The sequence below is a fragment of the Dipteris shenzhenensis genome, chromosome 17 (genome assembly GCF_047967505.1).
Source record: "Dipteris shenzhenensis isolate YYH24624 ecotype China chromosome 17, Dip_SZ_1.0, whole genome shotgun sequence".
NCBI classification, from domain to species: Eukaryota; Viridiplantae; Streptophyta; class Polypodiopsida; order Gleicheniales; family Dipteridaceae; genus Dipteris; species Dipteris shenzhenensis.
In genome coordinates, this window is record NC_141612.1 from 8,798,015 (window position 1) to 8,822,509 (window position 24,495).

Below are 24,495 nucleotides of genomic sequence, written 5' to 3' on the forward strand. Positions count from 1 at the left end.
AACGTAGTCTGGACTCTGCAGTAGCTATGGCGTCTCATGCGCAGAGGACTCTAGGAGTCTAAAGGGGCCGTCGCCATGCTGCCCATACAGTAAACGGTCACGTCTTTTGAGAGAGAGTCCCGCTGCGTGCGCCTTAGTCTCTTGTGGACTGTAACAAGGCCATGCTTTATTTCTTTTCTTGCTCGGGCACCGTAAAGTTCAATCCATCGCATCTAGCCCTCCGTGATCCACGCCAGCCAGCGTTCACATAGTCAGCAACCTCAAGAGACTTTGGGACTTGGGAGTCTTCTTCCGCGCGAGCCCGTCGACAGACCCTCGTTGAAGTATTTTGGGAGTCTCATCTCTGTTACGCGCCCGTCTGTAGCATGCAGACCTATTCTCAGGTCTCACGGTCTTGCAAGTCTTCAATAGCGCCGCCGGTTTTGGGAGTTACGCCCATTGTAATCATTGCTTACAAGACTATAAGCCACCGGCCCGTATCGTTTTTTTTTTTTGGGTAATTTTGCATCAAAGGTTCTAAGGCCTTTATAAATTTGTATTTATTTTATTTTATTTTTTTTAAAGAAAAGAAAACAAAGAAAGAGACGAAGAGGAGAATGCAACAAGTCGTATACGAGGCTCAACAAGGGATCGGAGCTCAACAAGGCAAAGACCATTGCCAATTCTAAACGCTTGAATCAAGAAGGTGATTGGAACCACGAATCACCAAGCAATTAATTGGAGATCAGTCGAGCGCATAAACGACTACGAGCGACATCATTGGTCACATATCTCCCACTCTAATCCTTTCCACCTCCGATTAGAGAGCGAGATAGGTGATTTCTTTGCTTTATATTTCATACACTTAGCATCTTCCGCCATCCGTTGTCTTACCATACACTTGAATCACATCTTTATTTCATCCCCTTGATTCTCATACACTTAATATCTTTATTTTTCCTCCGTTCCGCTTTATTTATATTTATCGCATTATCATGGCGCATCAGCCATAACCACCCACATTCCAAGAGCAGTTAGATGCACTTCAGGCACAGTTGGCTGATGAGCGTGAGCATAGGGAGAGATTGGAAAAGAAAATCAATGGTAAGAAGAGGAAGAGACATTGATCTGATGATGAGTCATCCGACAATGATACTATTATCAAGACAGTCAAAGCCACACTGAGAGCACAAAATTCGAGGAAGAGGAGTAAGATAAGTAGAAAAGCTCTCATTTCAAAATTTTGATGGAAAGAAAGAAGCACGCGCTCTCTTGTCTTGGATCAATCAACTAGATGATTATTTTTCGGGGGAGAAATTCTCTGAAAAAGATAAGATTAAATGTGCTACAAATCATTTAGTAGAGAGTGCTGCACTTTGGTGGAACATCACTAAGCACAGTAAAAGGCGACCAAAATCTTGGAAGTCTTTTCAAAAGCTCATCAAGAGAGATTTTCATCCCTCACATTTCAAAGCAAAAGCTAGACAACAGTGGGATACTTTCAGGCAGTTCGATAAGGAAACGATCTCCACATATACTGATAGATTTTAGCAAACTTTGATCCAACTACAGTCCTTAGAGAAAGCTAATGAGCGAGATCAACGCAGAAAGTATGTGGCAGGTCTAAAGTCTAAGTTGAGAACCGAGATTAACATGTTTCATCCTCGCTCACTGAGCTTAGCAATTTCTCTTGCAATGAATTATGAAAGGAAGAATGGGATCCCAAAAGAAGGAAAAGATCCGGAACGGCATGTACCCTTCCATAAGAAAAAGAGATTTGATAAAAAGCCTTACTTTAAATCTAAAAATGGTTTTGCTCCATAGATGACAGATTCTTCTTCGAAGCCGAACAGTGAAAGAAATAAGGTGTTTCAAATGCAACAAGGTGGGACACATAGCCACTGAGTGTCCTGAAAGAAAGAAGACCCCGACGGTGAAAGTGCACATGATTGACGATGAAGCAACCAAGCAAGAGGGAGGTAAGTATAATTGTCATGCTCTTCTAAAGATGAAAGATTTTATTAATGGCAAAGAGGTTGTTATTCTGCATGATGATGGTAGTACTCATGATTTCATTCTGGAAAGAACCTTGGCAAAGCTAAACCTAGAGTCTTTCCCATCTAGCTATAAGGTCAAAGCTGCTTTTACCAAAATAAAGTACAATTGAATTGTACTAGAGAAGTCAAGAATCTTGAAATCTCAATCAAACCTTACAAGGATACACGAGACTTTCTAGTGGCATCCCTACAGGGAGTGGACATCATCTTAGGAATGCCATGGAGACATCAATACAATCCTAAGATAGACTACGATTCACATCAGATGTGGATTGAGAAGGATAGACAAGAAATATGTCTAAAAAGCTCAATAAAACTTGAGATCAGTCCTTTACTCAACCACACATAAGCCAAAAGAGCAATTAGAAAACATGAGAAGACATATCTGATTTTGGTGAATACGATAACAGCTACTCATCCAAATACTAAGCCTATGCACCAAAAATTTCTTTCTCAATTTTTTGATTGTTTCTTAGAGGATTTACTGCCTGGACTACCATGTTCTCGACCTGAAGATCATAGGATAGAAATCCTACCGGGCAATATTCCACCTTGCAAATCTCCTTATAGAGTCAATCAACTAGAACAAAAGGAAATTCAAAAGCAAGTGAAGGAACTGGTAGAGAGAGGATTGATAAGACCCAGTAATTCTCCTTATGGAGCACCTGTCTTATTAGTCAAAAAGAAAAATGGAACCTACCAAATGTGCATAGACTATTGTGCACTAAACAAAATCACAGTGAAGAACAAATATCCAATCCCTAGGATTGATGATCTTTTGGACAAATTGAAAGGGGCCAAGGTCTTCAGTAAGATAGATCTCAAATCTGGCTATCATCAAGTTCGTATGATAGAAGAGGATATATACAAGACTGATTTTAGAACTCAAACGGGACATTAGGATAAACTGAAGTTACAAATAGTACTATTCTGGATATGATAAGAGCTTATGCGGGAAGTCAACCAAAGACTTGGGACAAATACATTCATCTCTTACAGTTTGCTTATAATAATACTCCTCATTCTGCAACTAGAAGAGCACTCTTTGAGATTATCTATGGAAAGGTTTTACCTATTCCTATCACATGATTGACCCATAGAGTGGAGGCAGCAGATGCATTTACCCATGACTATCAAAATATTCTCAAAGAGGTTCGAGAAGCCATTGCAATCGCTTAAGAGAAGTACACAAAACAAGCTAATAAGAAACGAAAATACATGCTTCTTAAAGAAGGCGATTATGTACTTCTTTGGATTGAGAAAAGAAGGCTGAAGAGTGTTGAGAAATGGCCAGTAATCAAGATGTCACCACGTTTTTATGGACCATTCAAGGTGATTCAGAAAATCAATGATCTAGCTTATAGGCTTGGATTACCTGATAATTGAAAAATATATAATGCTTTCCATATCAGCCTCTTAAAGCCCTTCAAAGGACCTTTACTTATTCGTCCTGTCTATGAAGAGGCTCCATTGATTATTGATGAAGAAGAAATTCTAGAACCCGAATGCATTGTTGATCATCAACAGACCTCGACCCGAAAAGGAAATGTCTATACTAAATACTTGCTCAAATTTAAGAATCATCCAAGAGATGATGCTCAGTGGATGCCTGAGCGGTTCTTTCGAACTTTTCCAGACCTCCTTAGTTCCTATAATCAAACACGCAACTGAGGTCAATTGCAATCCAAGCAAGAGGGTTGTTACAGAAAATATATTCTTGATATATATCTTGCTTTTGACATTATTATTTTAGTCAAGTGTGACTATGGCAAAGTACTCCATAGGAGCGCACCGGACGCGGCGAGGGTCCTAGTGGATACTTTGTGTGGTTAGTTGGGGATGCCTGACTAGCTTGTGTTTTAAAATGCTAGATGGTCGGTATTGTGGGTGATTCCATGTTAATACTGATGTCGCTAGTGTTATTGGTGTTGTGCTTGATTATTGTGCTTTGAGCGCGGTTATGTTGGGATCGGTTGATTCGGTGATTCGTTCAATCGATTGTTAATAACTAATGTAATTGGCGGCTTGAGTACAGGTAATGGAACTCATAGCGAGGATTGGAGTTAGTGCGAGGGTACCGATCGAGGTGTCGCACAACGCATTATATATGGCCATGGGCCAATTTTGTATTTGTTTTATTATTGCAAGTTTGAGCAATATATTTTATTGAGGACATAATTCATTTTGGGACCTAAGATGGCTATGTAAAGCAAATTCCTCATTTTTGGATGAGAGGGATAATTTTGGCTCCTTGGTGCTTTTATGAAATATCATAAATACTCTAGATGAGGAAGCGAGAGCCACTCTTCTAGGGGGGGGAGATTGTACCCAGTCTGCTATTATTCTCGTGGTGTGATTGTGCTCTTCTCCTCCAATTGATTAAGGTGGTGAATTTGTGTGAAAAGAATTACCTTCTGGTTTCAGGGGGTTAGCTCTACAAGCCTAGAGTTAGCTCTACAAGCTCCATTGCCTCACAATGTCGCCTTGGCAACGATGGCCTCACGATGTTGCCTCGACAACGTTCAAAGCTTCATCTTCTAAGGATATGAAAGACATATACAAAACCTTCTTTCAATGTTGAATAAGTGATCACATCTATATAATCCTCTTTTTGCTAAAATAAGTTGGCCTCTATTAGTTCTATTCTACCTTACGTGTCGTACAAGCAGCCCTCTTTTTAACAGAATCATTGGCCAACTGCTGGAGGATTTTCTATGAGAGATGAGATTCTTCTCAGGTAATTCTTTTTTCTGCTGTACTATTTCCTTTGTTTCAACCTTAGAGAGACATAAAGAGCTTTGTTAATTGGCTTGCTTCCAAACCCTATGACTATGGAATGGTCCACATCCCATAGAAGGCAATTGATAAGGCATATCAGCAAATATATATGCAAAGGCTCAGTCTACAGCCCCAAGCCTTACCAATAGCCGACAGCCAACTCCCAAGCTCTCTCTTCTACCTGCTCATCCAACTTGCAAGCGACAGCATTCGCTGCTTTTGTTGACTGCCCCTCCCAAGGCCTTGAATTGCAATCGTCTGACCTTAGGGAAACTCTGCTGGAGTTGCCTATTCACAGGAAGGCAATGTGCCTACAGCAGTCATGTCTTAGATCAGCAAATGTATGTACCAATATAGGTAGAGGAAGTGAGGAACGAGAGAGAGAGAGGGGGGGGGGGGGCGAGGGGGGATGTATGTTGAGGCTGAATGGGGAGGCAAGAGTTCAAAGATTAGGGGGTAAGGATACATGAATTCAAGGGAAGTAATGAGGTTTTCATAATCCTATCCCATTTGCTCCTATTTAGTCGCTAATTGTTCCCGTAGTGCTAACCCCTCTAACTTAGCACAATTCCTTTTATTTTAAAATGCCTGACCACCATTCTAAAAGGAGTTTTTTCCCCTCATTCCTATGATAGCACATATGGCAGGAAAATCCAAGGCTTGATCTAGTCCCATCCACCAGGCTGCTTGTAGATGCTCTCCCCTAAGATCGCAGAAAGTTGTCAGTGGCACATCTTCCTGCAGGCCAGTCAGACTCCTCTCTCTCTCTCTCTCGCTCTCTCTCTCTCTCTCTCTGAGACAGAGACAAAGAGAGAGAGAGAGAGAGTCTCTGTGAGACAGACAGATGCAAAGTCTATGCCAAATCAGAGTGCATATACAAGTGGAGCGAATAGACACATGCAACAAAGAAAGGGCTCAGCTCTTTTTAAAAACTGCCAAATGAGTTGTTTGTAGCAGTTAGAGCAGCTTCTTGTTGGATGTAAAGGAAGAGGCTACTAGTTGAGTCAAGCTCTAGTAGTTTAGTTGCCCTTCAAATCATTGGAGAGCATGTGCAACCTTAGGTCAGCATGGAGATCAACAAATCACACTCTCCCAGCCACAGTTTATGAAACCCACTTTTAAAAAATGGTGAAATGAGAGCCTGCATCAGCCTTTTGGATGGATATCTTGGCCAGCTACAGAAGGACATTGAAAGTAAATGCCTGACTGTTTACTCGGTAGCTTACTTAGGCAAGTTAAACTTACAAGAGCCAACCCAGTCTTATCCCTGATTGACATTAAGGATTGAAGGCAGGGAGAACAGTGGCTCAATGGCCAAACTTCACAGGTGCAGCTTGCAGTCCCATCTTAATGCATTCGAGAAAATAAGATCCAAGCATTCAAGATGCCTGCCATCATGGTTCAAAGGCTGAATCAGCTGTGGTAGATTATCGAAGTGACAGATGGGTAAAAAAAGGTAATTCATGCAGGCAGAGGAGAGGGTGATCTGCAAGGCAGGAGAAAAGGTAACTCTCTCCCTCCAGTATCATTGCTTCTGTTGGAGAAACAGCAAGCCTGACGATGTATGTGAACAGATTGCTTCTGTGTTTTCCTCGTCTTGACATATGTTATCAATGCCAACTTTGCAGCACCTACCTGAACCCCTGTGTGCACATTTTTGGAGTGTGTGTGTGCACGCGCACATGCACACACGCACCAAATCTTGAATCGGAGCCAACATTGCATGTGTGCACATTAGGACATGGATCAAGAGCGTCGTCCATTAAAGCTTGCAGGAAAAACCAAAAGGTTCTTATTAATTAGTAGCTTTCTTCTCACTCTGTTTCACCCGTCAGACAAAATACAAGCCAAGAGGGCAACTGTCACCCATCTATGTTGCATTGCAGACTTGCATGGCAACCTGAAGTTGCTTGTGTGGTCTCTGGAGGACTAGCTTGGAAGATGAAACCACTCACAGTGGAATGTGTGTTAAACTTTCCCAAGGCCCATCCCAATAATTTGAAATGCTCTTACTTGGAAAAGCACTTGAGATAGTGCAATTTATACTTCTTAGCTATGCTCGAACTCGTTGATGTAGCAAAAGAAGATTGAACTCAGTAACATGATAGAAGAAGGGAGGTTTAGAGATAACCGAGTGAATCGATAGTGGAAGGCTTGTCAGATGCAGTTGAGAAAAGTACTCGAAGGAGCTCCTTTCCTCTGTCTGTTGAAACATTCAGGGTATGGATTAACCACTATATAACACATTTGATTTGCAGAGAGATGGATAAATTATAAATTTCAATATGGAAGTGCATTTAAAGTGGATCACAAAAGCGTATCCATATAAATAGAACCTCAGAATATCCTTTAAGGTGAGTTAATTTTGTGGTTGCTCAGAACAGAGAACTACTACTAGGAGATGTTCATACCTAGTATATCTCTGTCCTTTAGAATGGTGAGATCAGCACCCCGATTTATTAGCTCCTTGGCCATGTCTAAGAGATTGTTTTCAACGGCCAGGCGTAGGAGGTTTTTAGAAGGGCTGCCAGATTCAACAGCCTTCATTTCCAGCTGTAGGTAACTGGATGGCTTGCCAAGTTTGGCATTTTCAACTGCTGTCCCTAGGAGAGGCCCAGCTGATGCCCATAAGAGGAGGTCTTTATATCCACGTCTGTCAGCATGCTTGAGAAGAAGGTGCACCACTTGAAGGGCCTGCTCCTCCAGTTTGGAATCAGTGGTGGCTGCTGCCCAATGTAGAGCTGTCCTGCCATCGGCATCTCGTTCTGTGATGAGGTTGTGATCATGTAAGGATAAGAGTGTATCCACCACCTCAGCCTGGATGGCTTGAGCAGCCTGAAGTAAGGGGGTCTTCCCTGAGAAATCTGCGATGCTAAAAAGGTATGTGTTGTCTGAAAGTAGGAGACGAATGGCATCGAGATGAGCCTCCCTACATGCTATGTGGAGAACAGTCTTGCCTTGAGAATCCTGGCACAGCAAGGGATGAGAGCTCTCCATGGCTTGGAGGAGCTCTTCCAGGACGATGGTGTTACGATGCCTGGCAGCAAGATGGAAAACAGTCTGTCCAGTTGCATCTTGGGTCTCTAGCAGTGCGGGTGACCTGTATGTGAGTAGGAGATGAACGGCTTGGACGTTCTCCATCCTACAAGCGAGGTGGAGGGCGGTCTCACCTTCAGTACCCTGGGACAGCAAGAGTGAGGGGGTGAAACTTCTTGTATGGCTAAGCAGCATTTGTAGGATACGGCTGTTGAAACGATCAGGTCTGTGGCTAGCATGATGGAAAACAGTCCACCCAGCAGCATCTCGATGACGAAGAGCATCAACGTGGATGGCCTGCAGCAGGGTGCGGGTGACCCTTCCTTCTCCTTGGATCACGGCTGAAAACAAGGGCGTGCGCCCATTGACATCCTCCTTATTGAGCAGCGTTGCCCCAAACTCTTGAACTAGGTGTTTGCAAGCATTGACATTTCCATTTTGGGCTGCGCAATGCAGGAGCGTATGATGGGCAGCTCGTGACGAGGCAGCAGCCACGGCCGACCGGAGTTGCTGGGGTGAGTCAAAATGGCTCAGCACAGCTTCCAAAATGCCGTTGTCTTTAGTGCAACTTGCAGCACAGTGAAGGGTGGTGTAGCCTCTGAAGGGAAGTGTATCTGTTGCCACATTCAAGCTAGAGCTTACCTTCTCTTGAGACAACAACAATCCACAAGCGCCCAAGTTGCCCTTCCATGCTGCAGCCATGAGAGGAGTTTCATCCCATCTGTTGGGTCGTGCACACCATTGCTGAGCTGCTAGTCCTTCTTTCTCCCAAGCTCTTGATCGCAACAATGCATCCAGCACATGCACTACATTCTGAAATGATGCCAAGCCTCTCACAGCATGCGTGAAGACGTTGCTTTCCTCAAAGTCCACAAGATGCAGCTTCACAAGATCATCATCATCTGCCATAGCTGTCCTCAACAGCAGCAGCTCCACAACTCTCCAGTTACCCGCCCCGGCCAAATCCATGAATCCCGTACTCGTAGCACCTCTGCTGCCCTGCTCATTCAGGAATCTCTTCAATGGCAACTCTCCCCTCCTCCTCACCAACTCTTTCCAAACTCTCTCGCCCCATAGATACTTCTTCCAGCCCCTCTCACTACCTGAGTCCTCACGCAAGAATCCAAATCCTGTTCCATCCAGTCTCAACAGCTGCAAAGCACATGCATCTGCAGTTGCTGCTGCTGCATCTCCATGCACCTGCCCATACCTGTTGCTGCTTAACGCGCATATCAGTGGAGTTTGTCCGCTTTTGTTGTATTTGTTTATCCACTCCGCTACCCCATCACGTCTCATCAACTCTCGAAATATCGTATCTTCAGCTATCCCACCCTCACCGTAGCAATGGAGAACACTGTTTCCAGCAGAATCTACATCGTTTGCTAGATCAGTTTCAGCTTGTAACAGCACTCTGCAAGCCTCGATGCATCCCTTCTTCAGTGCACACATGAGGGGTGTTTCTCCACTGCGGTTGCGCTCTTTGATGTACTTGCTCACCCCTTCCTTGCTCATTAGTTTTTCCCACACCACCTCAGCTCGCTCATGACCAACTCCTTGCGCAAATAAGTGCAAGACAGTGTTTCTATTTAAATCCTTTCTATGGACCTCCACTCTCTCCTCTGCCAATATCTTTTCACTTGCTTTGGACTTTCCTGCTGCAAGAGCACACATGAGTGGAGTCTGTCCTGAGGCCTTCAATCCATTCCGTTTATTGAGCGATTGTTGTACACTGGCATGTTTCATCAACTGGTCAAAAACAGACTCATCCGCGCCTCCCATGCCGTAGAGGTGCAAAGCAGAGTTCTCTTCTTCATCTCGAAAATCTACGTTTATGCCTTCAACCTCTAGCAGCTGAAGACAAGCCTGTGAATGACCCGACCGCAGAGCAAGCATCAATGGTGATTGCCCGGACCGGTTGGCATAGTTTAATAGCGATCCTAACACCGGCTCCAACTTCTTCATCAGAGTTCGCCCGAATGATACATCGTTAATGCATCCCCTGGCGTAGGAATGCAAAATGCTATCTTGTTCGGGGTCGTCTTCTGAAAAAGAATCGCTAATAAAAGGGGAAATTTCCCACAGAAAATTACAAGCCTCCTTGCGGCCGGTCCGTAGAGCAGACTTCAGCGGACTTTCTCCTCTGTAGTTGGGGACGGAGATCAATTCCGACACCTTGTGTCGTCTTAGGAGCTTGTTCATGAAGGCCATTCCTGGATTGCCATCTTCATATGCCTGTGAACAACTTACAGCGAAGTAGTGGAGGATGGTACATCCATCATGGGAAACAGAATCTAATTGGACAATGGCGTCATCTCCCAACAATACCTCGCAAGCTTCGGGCTGACCCTGCTCGATCGCCGCCATGAGGGGTGTCTTTCCCACATAGTTTCGGTCATTCAGCAATGGCTTCGATCTCCCATCCACCCTCAGTAGCTCTTTCAGTGGCTCCGTGCATCCTTTCACTGCCGCCCAGTATAATGCACTGTCCCCCGCGTAATCTTTCACGTACAGATCCACTCCCTCCCACGCCAATAGCACCTTCAGCGCTTTCAATTTGTTATATCCTGCACAGTAATGTACTGCCGTTCCGCCATTGAGGGCTGCTGCTCTTGCTCTGATTATTGTGAGCCTTGAAGACTGTGCTAACACCGCTTTAATTTCCTCCTGGTCCTCTTCTTCGCAAGCGTAAAGGAGCGCGGCAAGAGCACCGTGCAAGTTCAATTGCATTTCTGTCAAGCAACCAAGACCACATGGACCAATCTCAGAATGATGTTGCTTATTAGAATTCGATGACCACGAATCGCGGAAGAGAGCTAAACCATGACCTGACGTAGAAGATTTAATGCCAAGTTTATGCTTGATTCTGTCTCCCAGGTTTTCCTCCGGATACGTGAATCTGTTGTTTAGTTTGAAATCGTCGCTCACTATGAGGTATCCATCTTTCAATCGAAGGACTTCGTTCTCGATTTGGAGTTCCTGCTTCTTTTCGATTGCAGCACGATTCTGGAGAGCTTCATCGGCGTTGGCGAGCCTATAGCCTTCGGGAAGCTTATCTTGTCTCCGGCACTTGAAAAACTCTACTGCTTCAAGGTCCATATCTGCACATGATCAAATGACTAATTGTCAGTACGTTATCACATATCAGACTATGCATGCGAAGCGTAAGTTTCATACACATGTTTTCCCACGCAAATCATAAAACCAAATTCTCCTCCATCCGAACGTGTCCTGTTCCACAACCAGCTAATGCTAGGCTCGCGCTCGTCGGACTTCGCTAAAGAGATGGTGTCCTACAAACCTTCAAACGGCACGCTCTACTGACCTTGTCGCCATTTCCTCGTCACTTAAGATAACATGTATCAAGAGAAAGAAGAGCTCAGCGTTTTTCTATTGCGATCGACTCCGATTTTCACCTGAGACGATGGAACAAACTTAACCTGTCGAAAAGGCCGACGTTTTCTGCCCGCGTCAATGTCGAATTCTTGGCCCTCAGCAATGGTTAGCCTGTGTTTGAGTGACTATGAGCTCGTGCCTTCCTCGGCCGCTATTCGGAAATATAAAGCAAGAAAGTCGAAAACTACTGCTTGGCTGGGAGACGGGGAAAGGCATTTCGAAGCGAATCCAGGCCGTGGACAAAAATCGGTACGTTGGAACTTTCTACTTTGCGTGTTGAGGAGTCAAGCGGCGTGCTTAGGAAGGACATAGCCGCTGTGCAGATAAAAGGCTAAGCTATGGCTTGAAGGTGCTAACTGAGATCATGGCCGGTGCAAATGCAAACCTGCAGCAGGATTAAAAACTCCAAAATGCGAACAAAAGACGCCAGGATCAACGCCTAGAGCAGCTGTAGCACGCGAGATTATATCTCTCGGCGCTGTGATCAAGATCAACAGCAGCAAGATGCAGCTGGTAATTGTTGATCAATAGCAGCAGTTTGTACTTGCTGTTGATCTTGATCACAGCGAGGATATAACAGGTGGTCATGCAGGACGAATACGTGCATCCGGCGGTTGTTCCTGTTGTGTATAAGGGCGATTACGTGCATCTAGTTGCTGCGAGTAGAGCTTGATCTGATCTTATTTGTATGCAGGTAATCGTCGTGCACAACAGCTGGGTCGTGGAGCATGATCTCTTCGTCGATGTACGTGAATACTAGCATCAAAACTACTGCAAAACGTGATGCGATATGTGATTACCATTGAATTGTATCGGCAACGACACTCTATATATATTTTCAGGACAAACGTTGTACGCGGAATCCGAGACGAGCAACAGTTTTGAAATTCTCTGTCGACATGTATACGCAATAACACTCATGATCTTATGAGAACAAACAGTAAAAGTTGATAACACGGAGAGATTCTAACGTGCTCTTGTTACCCACAAGACACTCTATACTTCAACTGTTTCTAAAAATTTTATGGAAGCAACCTGGAATTTAGGTGAACGGCTGTACACAAAGTAGATTATCTATTTATGCCACACAAAATGATTATTTGCTTATCTTTGTAACTCACACACCCACCAAAAGGGCCATGGCTTGCATTCACATGGAAGAGGGGTCTCCTCGAGAGAATCGAATACATGAAGCCAACTTAAGTTGGCGAACGCCAACAGTACGCCTAAGCTACTCTTGTTGCTCTCCTGGGTGAAACAAAACATGCTGCTACAAGCAACAACAGGCTTGTAACAACTCTCAAGCATTCCAACTCCTTCCAACACACTTAATTAAGTTATTTGTGCTTCCCCACACAAAAGCAAAAGTCTATGACATCCCTATTCGAGCTACATTCCAACACAAGCTTCCTACGTAATTAAGCTTTTGTGAATACACTCGTGGCCCCTAAATTTGGTGGCTTCATCGTACTATGTCCAAGGCTCATATGCTATGGGTTAGTCGCTTGTCTTATGCATTTTATGGGGTCCACGAATTTCATAAATCTTTATAGCCATATAACTCAAAGTCCCTCAAACGACTCATCTTGGCAATAAAAGAACAAGTTGGTAAAACTACCACAATCTCCGTCAAGGCACTTTAACACTTAAAAAAGTTCCTGCATTCTTAAACAATGAAAGGGAAAAAATATAATACCAGTAGCACAAGAAAAAGTCCATTAACTAGTAACATGAGAAGATGAGAGAGGTGAAAAGGAAGGAAAGCATATGCCATAAAATGGGAGTGATAATGAATCAAGGGACTTAATCAAGGGACAAAGGTAAAAAGGGAGCTAGGGAGTATTTAAAAATAAATGTATGCAAAATAATTGTAATTGTAGCAACTAAAACATTAAGCATTGCCATTACAATTGCTAAACAATGCACTTGTGAATATTATTTTCTTGCCCATGTAACTTATAGAACATTTAAATTTTTGCAACCTTGTATACTTCATATAATTTGTCATGCAATCAACGTAATAATGCAACAGCTTGTCTTCGCAAGAGATATGACCATCCAAACAACTACAAATACTACATATGTAAAACCCTACAAGGGAAGAAGGGGACTTGAGCCCCTTGTTATACATTTAAATACCCCACATCATACATTTAACCCAAGATACAAATTAAGAGAGCAAGCCCAACTCCTATCTGCATTACATATGTGGAAGCAGTGCTTAACACTACTACACACGGATCCTATTGCGACGTTTACGTACCAATGTTTAGCACGCACGGGGCGCTAATCATCGGTATGAAAAACGCATCCCGTAAAGCGTCGCTATATAGCGACTTTAGGCAAACGTCACTATATAGCGACACTTAAAAGTCGCTATAAAATCGCTATATAGCGACTTTTAAGCGTCGCTATATAGCGACACTGAGATACTATTTTATGGCGACGTTTTCCAGAGAGGTTTTTTACCAAATTTTTTTAAATTTTCATACATGTTTGATCTTTTGAGAGAATAAAAATATGAGAGCATGTACATCAAGCCTTTGAAGCTCGTATATTCATGTCCAAGTTTGAGATGAAAAAAATTAACGAAGAGGATTTACATCAACTGTTTCATCTTGAGCCAAGTCTAAGGCGCCAAACAAGTCTATCTCCAACTCTATACTGAGTTGATCTCCTATATCATCATCGTACATTCACCTAAAAGTACTTGATCATCTTCTTCAATAAAGTGTAGTGATTCTTGATGATCGTTGTCTTCTTCCTCAATATCGTGATCTCCATCTTCCTCCCATGCGATGTCATTATGGGCATCTTCCTCTTGGCTCATATTATGATCTTCATCTTCTTCGCTAGATTCATCGGGATCAATTGGATTCGGCATTGGTAGTGGCATCTCCATATCCACATCTCTATCTTCAAAAATTTGCTTACTTTATGGTGCAACTTGGATCACGTACCATCATCTTAGATCAGAACGATCCGGATGAAAAACCACCTATATTGAAGATGGGTGCCAGATGTCAATTATATATATGAAATTATGCTCAAGTACATGTATCAATGGATCTTTAAAAACGAAAGCTTGGATTAATTAAATCATTAGTATGCACCTGCTCACAGTGCTCGAGAAGAACAAAAGTATCACTTTCATCGATCCAATGTTTGGTGGAGTCTATTGCAAAGAAACCGCTACTATCTTTTCTCACTGTCGCATGGGGACCGTTGTAAATAGTTCTAAACCATTTTACATCAAGAATGAAAATACTAAATCGTCTGAAATCAACTTCATATATTTCGCGTATGATTCCACAATAATTTAACTGTGAGGAGAGAAGATTGGTATCCGAAGCACTTGCTCGGCTATCTTGAGTGAAGTTAGCCATGACTCCACAATCATACGTGACTCTCTTTGAATCGATGCGTTCCATGCAAAAATGTCGTCCATATGACCATAATGCACTGTACTTTTTGTACTGTAAAAGAGCATCATTAAAACAATGAAGATCTATTTTATAGCGTATATTGCCATAAATAATTACTTAATTACGTCAAGAGGTAAGAAACTTACATGCATCATACATCCAGATGATAACTCTCGCTTGCGCTCGTTTATTGTCTCTCCATCACGTTCGGCTTTACGTAGAGCCAATTATAGCCAATCAAGTGACATGTGAGTGGGGAGAAGAGCCAAATCCCATGGATATGGTTGCGATCGCCTGTACATTACTCTGAATCTCGTCCTTGCATTTATTCTTTCTACTTTGGCCACTTCATATCTCTCAATCCACTTCTGCATCTCAGGGCTATTGAGGATACAAAACTTATTGAATTTCTCCATTTGCTCTTCGCTCATCTTTCTTTCAATCCCTTTTCCTTGGGGAACCTCGCCAACGATGCGATCATGAATCATCCTTGTTATGCCAAGCTTGCAGCATATCAGGATCCATGGATGCAAGAAACTCTGTGATATATACTAATGACTCTTGCACAAGCCATCCCTCTGCCATGCTTGCTTTTGGTCTTGCTCTTTGTCTTACAAATCCCTTCAAAGTTTTCATAAACCCCTCGAGAAAAAAAATCCATCGACTATGATGCACAAGCAAGTGGACTTGAGTTGTCATAATGGGCAAAGCACCCATAGACGCGCGCACAGACGCGTTTCATGAACTAAAATAAAAACTTACGGGCGCGTCTATTTGCGCGTCTATTTGCACGTCTGGAGACCCGCGTCTATATATCAGACTTACGCGCGTATAGACGCGCACAAAGACGCATAAATAGACGCGCTTATAAACGCTTTTATAGACGTGCGTATAGACGCAAGTCGAACAGACAGACGCGAATATAAACGCGTTTTTAAACGCACTGATAGACGCGCCTTTTTTTTTTTTTAAAATTTTTACAGAATAGTGTGTATGTTGTGTATGCTATATAGTTACAAGAATCCCATATCCACATTCTGTAATTCAATTCTTACAGTATTTCTCATTATCATGTCTAATCACTCATTACCATGCACTCTAGTTCTCTACTGAGCATGCGAGCCCAATGCATCCGCCACCGCTCTCCCTGCTACTACGCCTGCTACCCTATCGTGTCAAGCTCGTACGCTAGCCACTCCTAGCTGGGGACTGCACGGGACTACGCTGACCACTCGTAGCTAGAGAACCGAGTCTCGACGGCTGGGGAGTACGTCGATGGCTCGCCGAGACAGAAGGACCTCCTGACGGCATGGGGGAAGGGGCATAAGACGGGATGGCAGAAGGGACATAAGACGGCATGGGGGAAGGGGCATAAGACGGTACGGGGGAAGGGGCATAGGAAGGGGCATAAGACGGCTGTGCGGACTCCGCTGGGGTGATCTCAGGCGGTGTGGGGTGGCTCGGAGTCTGTAGTGCCGACTTCTGGGGAGTGTTAAGGGTACTTGTCATATACCCATATAACTCCGCAGGACTAGGAGGGTGCCCTAAAAGATTATATAAATCCTTCCAAATCGATTCCCGTGGATCAGGTGAGCTAGAAGCACTTCCTGGCCACATGTTGAACTGGAAAATAGGAAACAAATCTATTACTTTGGGAGCTGAGAAGAAAGGGGAAAAAAAAAGAGGCTCTGTCAGAGCGCGTCTATAGACCCATCTGATCTTCGCGTCTATAGACGCATCTAACAGAGCATTTAACAGTTCAAGTAAAAGCACGTCTAACAGTCCATCTAACAATCCATCTAATAGTGCGTTTACAAGCGCGTCTAATAGTCCGTCTAACAATCTGTCTAACAGTGTGTTTAAAAGCACGTCTAACAGTGCGTTTAAAACTCCGTTTAACAGGGCATCTGTGTGAGCGTCTACAGACGCGTCTGTGTGTGTCTGCAACAAGTCAGACGCGCGGATAGACGCGCTTGTAGATGCGCGTTTAGACGCACCCTGAGACGTGCCTATAGACACGCTCCAACAGGCGAGAATACTAAAAAGTCGAAAAGGACGTTGCACCCGACAAAAGAACGTGTCACTCATACCTAGATCCTGTGTTTTATGGATGCGAGAAAGTACAAAACTGGAAAGAGCAAGCAAGAATAACTTCAAAAGGACTTACTTGGAAAAAGGTATGGAAGGATCTTTCTTTTCCAAACTTGTTTCTTCTCCTTGTTCGTACTCCTCCTCTTCTTTAGGCTTGGAAGCAAGTGTAGGTACGGTCCCTTTCTCTTGAGTGAAAGCTTGGAACTGTGTATGGGAGGCTCTCTCTTAAGCTTCGAATCTATGGAACTGCTAATAAAGAAGGAAGAAAGCCACTCGCAAAGTTCAAGTAATGAAAAGAAAAGCAAAGCGAGCGGCGCACCGAAAAGCAGGTTTAAAAGCCGCGTCTATAGTCGCGTCTATTACCGCGTCTATAGTCGCGTCTGAATACACAGAGTAGATGCGTCTATAGTCGCGTCTATTAGCGCGTCTACAGGCGCGTTTAAATACACAGAGTAGATGCGCGTTTAGACGCGATGTTAGACGCGACTATAGACGCGGCGATAGACGCAACATAGAGTTTAAATTAAGCATTTGAAGAAGAGCAAATTTGGTGGGTTGTTTGTTTGTAGGATGTCTCCATCTTCAACAAGTAGCTCCAGTGAGGATGAATCCCTCCGTATCCACCATCGCGAAATGTGGTTGGAGCAAAAAATCAAATGTCTGTGTGATTAATGTCGAGGAAACATGTATCGTGCACGTAGGATTACGCTCAATCATATCTCAAAGTATGGAGAATGGGATGTGACTGTAAACAAGGTAAGGGTTTGTAAGTTAAGGTTGATTGAGATACCTATGGGTGTTCATATGTTTGAGTTATGATCCCGTTTTAATTTGATACAGGATGTAGTGCCACACCCGCACATGTTACCCTATGCCCGTCATGAGGAGGCGAAGCGTCGGCGATATGAGGTGGGATCTTCAGGAGGGACCGTTACGGATGCATGGAGTGATGGTGATAGTAGCCTTCCGCCATTACCTCATGAAGCCGTGGAGGAGGAGGTGTTTGATGATATGGTGCGGGATTTATATGTCCATCAAGGGAGGGATAATAGCATGGAGCAGGATGATCTTTTTACCGCAGCATCGACTCCACTGTTTGAGGGGTGCACATTCTCTGTTCTACGTGCCTCCCTTGAGTTACTAAACTTGCAAACCATCTATGGATGGAGCAATGCAAGTTTAAATGCATTACTCAAGTAAGCTTTAAAGTCGATTTTGCAAACATAGTGAATTATGCTAGTGGGTCAATTACTCGAATGCTTTTCCTCATTTATGGTCTTCACGTGCAGGCTATTGTGTAAAATGCTTCCAAGGGAGAATAAATTACCGACCTCAAGAGATATGGCAAGGCAACATGTGACCTCTCTTGGAGGATTAGATTACAAGCGCATCCATGCATGTGTCAACGATTGCGTTTTGTTTCGTGGACTACATAAGGATGCAAGAGAGTGTCCTACTTGTGGAGAGGCAAGATATAGAGCAGATCTCAAAACCTTGGACGTGCCTCGTAAGGTATTACGACATTTTCCCATAATCCCTTGCATCCAACATATGTTCAAGTGCAAATCTATTGCAGAGCTCATGTCATGGCATTCCTCCCATCGATCAACCGATGGCAAGTACAGAACTCCCGCAGACTCTCTTGCACGGAAGCATATTGAAGACACATGGCCAAGCTTCAAGGAAGAACCTAGGAGCTTGAGACTTGGATTGGGTATGGACGGTGTGAACCCATTTGGTCTCAAAAGCACGTCTTACAGTGTATGGCCAGTGGTATTGGTGAATTACAATCTTCCACCCTCTATGGCTATTAAGAAAGGACATGTCATGCTGTCCCTTCTAATTCCAAGGAAACATAAAGTCAAAAACCCTGATGTTTATTTGGAGCCTTTGATTGATGAGCTAGAGATACTTTGGAGAGGTATCGAGGTGCATGATGTGAGCAGGCCTCCCTCGTCACGAGACTTCAACTGCAAAGCAGTCTTGATGTGGACGATGCATGACTTCCCAGGCTATGGCGAGTGTTCAGGTAAGCATTGCATTTTTTAATTATGAATAGGCAAAGGACGTGGCACCCGAAACCCACCTTCCACTCTTAATTGCATCTATTGTTTCAGGTCTCACTACATCGGGTTACCATGCATGTCCTGTTTGTGGTCCTTCGCTAGTTGCCTAACGGGCAGATGCATTGAATAAGGTCATCTATGAGAATCACCATCGATTTCTCCCACCTGATCATCCTATATATGTTGCCCCTTGGAATGAAGTCCTCCCACAATCACTCACCGCGGGAGATTGGATGAGAATTTGGGATGGTTCCACGACTCCTCCACCACTTGGCATGAGCCAGTAAGGATTTGTAACTATTGGCTGGAAGTAAAGATTGGCTATATTGGTTGAAAGTAAAGATTGCACGCTAACACTTTATTTTGTTTAGATACTTCATCTTTTATCGTTTACCATATTGGTCCCACCTCAAGATCAATCACCTGCTCGATCCCATGCATATCTTCAAGAATGTGGCATCTACCATTTGGGAGCATTTGAATGGGACACGAGATTCGGCAGACATAAGGGAGGATCTACGTACCATAGGGAGGATGCGTGAAGCTTGGCCTCAAGAGAGACCAAATGGGCATGTTTTTTTACCTCGTGCACTGTGGATGTTATCAAAGCTAGAGATGGCGACAGTGAAGCGCGCTATTACTACAGTTGGTACTCCCACTGGATGCATGAGGTGTTTGAAGGGAGCCTTTACAAAGAGCAAGAAAAGAGGTGTAGAGCAATTATATGGCTTGAAATCTCATGATTGGCACAAGATGCTCCAAGTAAGTATTTTATATGCATAATATCTTTTTCCTTTCAAATTTGTGAGTGAATAGCTATAAGCAACTAATCAACCACCTCCTCGCGGGTTCAGTTCATACTACCTACTAGCATTTCACGTAGTGCATCAAAGGACGTGAAAGATTGTATTTACAAGATGGGCGAGCTTGTGAGGTATGTGAGCTCAAAGGAAATAGATCCCACCATGCTTGAGAATGCTCGAGTTATGTCAGTGGAGGCGGTTTGTTTAGTGGAGGAGACATTTCCACGTTCTATTCTCACAAGCCAACTACATCTCATAGTACATTTGGTGGATGAGATTGCTATATGCGGTACTATACATGCACGATGGTTGTTCTTCCTCGAGCGCTTCATGAAGACGTTGAAGGGCTTCGTGAGACAAAATGCAAGACCCGAAGGTAGCATGGCCGAGGGTTGGTTGGTACAAGAGTCACTTGTATATATTTCTGAGTTTCTTGTTGTTGTGGATAGCTTTCTCCCACGACTATGGAGAGATGATGAAGACCTAAGGATGACCTCTATTGTGCCTCAAGGAAAAGGACGCAACAAAGTAATAGACACGGAGTTGCGTAATAGTATCAACCTCTTTTGCGTGCTTAATAGTGATGTGATGAAAAGATGGGTGACAAGATACGAGGATGCAAAGGCAAGAAGACAAGAAGAAAGGGCCCTCTTTCGTACACACCACGGATCTCGTGTGCCATACCCTCAGCATCTAAGAGCACTTCCAAAGCATATTCATGTGGATTGGCTACTTGATGAAATGGAGAAAGCAGAGAAAGACGAGGGGATGCATATCACAATGGAAGAATGGGAGTATGCTAGGGGATGCATGAGCAAGGTCGGTATATAGAATGTTATGCATAAGTTAGGAGCTTTTTATAATTTAGATTGCTTATTTAATTGATTTTTTCTTGGTGTAGTGCACTATGTTCAATGCTATATGGTGTGAGGGCAAGCATTTTCAAACACAACGGATTGATGATAAGAGAAACACACAAGATTGCGGCATCATTGCTAGCTTTGAGGGAGCCAATGGAGCCATGGATGATTATTGTGGCATAATCCAAGATATCATTATGCTTGACTTTCGACGCTTCTTTGTGTATGTTTTGGATGTAAAGTGGTTTAAGGACGTGGTGGAAAGAGGCCCTAATGCAACAATAAACGCCATGCAAGTGGCTTTGTAACTATTGACTCCACAAAGTTTTGGCAAAGTAGGAAGGACACACTAGTACTACCGCAACAATGTGAACAGGTACTGTGCACACACATAAAAATACTCGCTTTTAAATATTTGATGCAAGAAAAGTAACATGATTGTATTTGTGTTTGAATTAGGTTGTCTATCAACCAATGGTGGATAATAATAGATGGTGGCATGTCATACCTATTATGCCACGTTCCAAAGTGATGTATAGTACATTTACTAATATGGAGCGTATGGAGGATGATCATGGCCATGGACGTGATGATGACCGTGATACAAGAGAGGAGGATGATCATGAGATAGGAGATATAGATATTGAGGCCGGCATTACCCATGAGGACGAGCCTACCATTGGAGATGTTGATTTCGATGAGCACATGAGTGGCACAAGTAGTAGTGGGTTGAATGTATTTGTAGATCTAAACACTTGTTTGGATTTTGAAGTAGATAGTTTGGCAAGGGTTGATCTCATTGAGGATGAGATTGAACCGTAGCCCAACAATTGATATTGGCAAAACTATTTTACATATTGTCTCATTCTCCTTATTTCACTTAATTCTTGTATATGTGGGCTTGCAAAAAATTATGTGCTTTGGTAATCATGGGCAATGTTTGGAAAGCAATGATGTACACCAAAATCTCACTTTCTGTATTCTCTGGAGTGCGTCTATTTACGCGTCTAAATGCACGTCTGAGTCTCAGTGTAAACGCGCAAATACACGCGCAAATAGATGCGCTAATAAACGGGATGTTAGATGGGCCCGTATTTTCTCAGGTCAAACGCGCAAATAGATGCCGTGATTTACGCACAAATAAACGAGCGTTTAGCCGCGCCTATAGACGCACCCGTAATTTCTCTACTAGAGCAATGCCTATAGATGCACCCGCTATTTTGCGCGTCTACCAAGCACGTCTATAGTTGCTTTGTGTTGTTGTGATGCTCGAGGGAAAGTGCTTCTCAAGCAAGCATACGGCTTCGATGGATTCCACCCTAGCCTTCTCGATCCTCGATATGGAGATCTCTTTTTGAGATATCCACCTATTTCACATGTCCATGTAAGATATTTTCATAATCAGTCTACAGATTAATCAGCTTAAATTGAAGAAAATGCAATCAATGCGATTTGATAGTAAGCATACCTCACAATACCACAGATCTTGAATATAGCATTTCTAACATCTTCTTGTAAGCACCCTTTTATTGTAATTGGGAGGATGAACTATCAAAGTGACAAAGAAGTCATGACAACAATATAACATAATCATAATTATGCTAACGCATCACGATTATCGGTACACTAATTCTACAGCTTAGAATACCTGTAAGACCTTGTGCCAATCATGAGACTTGAGCCCACTAAGCTTATTGTCCTTTGAAAATGCTCCTTTCAAGCAATGCATGTATCCTGTCAGTGTTTGAAAAGAGGGAATGTCTGCCTTGACCGCTGCCTCCTCCCTCGTAGAGAGGATCCACGTTGCTTTCGGGAGGACAACTTTTCTCGAAGCATGTACTTGGGGCCACAAACGAGACATCCTATTCATAGCACGCAAGTCTTCTCGCACTCCTCTCGAGTCTTTGGAACCAACCAAGTGTGCCCAAATAGTAGCCCCCACATTCTTGAAGATATGCATGGGATCCAAGAGATGATTGATTTGTAACTGACCCCAATAAGGAAGCTCGTGAAAGATTGATAGCCTATTCATACCAGGAGGAGGTTCCTCTCCATTCGCCCTCCAAGCTTGAATCCAGTCACTTGCCTTCAAATATGATGGTGGTGGATCAAGCAGACCTCCACGTGCGAGATGGTCGACCGGAAGGTATCGAGCGTGACCATAAACATTTTTCCTCATATGTTTGGAGTAGCGTGCAAGTGATTTCAGACCCGGTCCACAAACAAGACAAGCATGGTACCCACTTGTAACAAGTCCTGCATGGAGTCATAAAAGCATAATCCTATATTATACAAGTAGAGACACAACCACGTACCTACGCACTCTCCATATCTTGGGTAGTCATGCATGGTCCACATCAAGATACCCCTGACCAAAATATCATTGGTATGTCTGGGAGCTCTGGAAATATCAAAGACCCGCACTCCTATCCATAATATCTGTAACTCCTCTATTAAAGGTGCCATGTACACGTCCATATTTTTTGCCTTGCACTTTCTTGGTGCAAGTAGTGCAAGCATGAGGTGTCCCTTTTTTATTGTTAGCCATGGTGGGATATTATAATTCACCACAACTATGGGCCATGTCGACCAGGATGTCGAGCGCAACCCAAAAGGATTCACGCCATCCATGGAGCCCAAGATGTAAGTTGTGTGGCTCCCTCGCAAAGTCCAGCCACTGATTGTCTATGTGCTTCCAAGCCATACAACCTGCGGGAGTCCTCAATGTGTCATCAGTGGACCGATGAGATGCATGCCATGTCATCAACTCCGCTATGGATTTGCATCAGAAAATGTGCTGTATTCTTGCAATGATGGAAAAGTGTCTCAAGACCTTTACCGGTATCCGCTCACCCTACAAGTCATCTCTATGACTCCTCTTGGATGTAGCACTGTGATTACCCCTCGGGGAACTCCTTTGCTAGTCGCACATGGCTTTGTTGAGAGTCCCGACGAGTTTGTAGCACAGATGAGTGATGAGGAGGCAGCGAGATTCTTCTCTCTGCTATCTCAGAGGACCTCAGCAATTCCCTCCCCTACACTGACGGCTGGACCTACTGCCCAGCCATCCCCTTGTGCCCCTTCGACCGAGGTGTCATCACCTGCGCGTGCCTCTTGTAAGGGAAGGAAGAGTAGGAGGGGCCACTTATGTTGTGCTGACTCGGGAGATGTAGACGAGTCAGCACACTCACATCCCTACAGGTCTCCACTTGGTCCGGAGACACAGTATCGGTCAGGTCCCTTGCCCTCTCCTACTCCCACTGCTACTCCTCACTCCGGAAGTGCTCCCACAGCTTCCACTCCTTCTGATTCTACTACCATCAGTCCTCCTTACTCATCAGAGGATCTCTCCTATCAAATCACGGCTGCCGGAGAGATAATAGAAGATAGAAAGGGTAAAGCAGTGATGGCCACCATGAGGCGATTGATGAGCCATTACTTCAAGAGTGGCATTGCTACCGATTGGCGGTATCAAGATGACCAAAAGAAGCAAGCGGTCATCGATGAATTAAAACAAAAATACCCTAACCCAACAAATTGGGAGTCTAATGAGAATTATATGCGAGAGCGCATGGGTTTGGTCTTGAAGCATCGTAGATCAACCTTGCATACTTCCATGACAAAGGGGTTGGCTAAACCCAGCTGAGCAGACAAAGCTGATTGGAAGTTCTTCAAGAAGCAGAATAGGTACCATCCCAAAATGTTCGAGGGTCAGAGGAGGGCTGCGAAGAGACGGTTGGACATCGTAGGTACTTCGCACTTTGGTGCAGGAAGACGGTTGGCGTTCGAGGCAACCATGGTAAGTCTACTTCTTCTCATTTAATGTATTGTTCTATTTGTTTTACTACTTATTACATGCACTTTAGCTAACTCTAACTCTCGTAAATTGGATCCACAACAAGTTGCGATGGGTCGTCTTCCTACAGATGTAGAGACGCAATGCACATTTTGCATAGGAACAAAGCCATGGTTTATTGAGCAAGAGGCAATGGGAGCGACGGTCGATT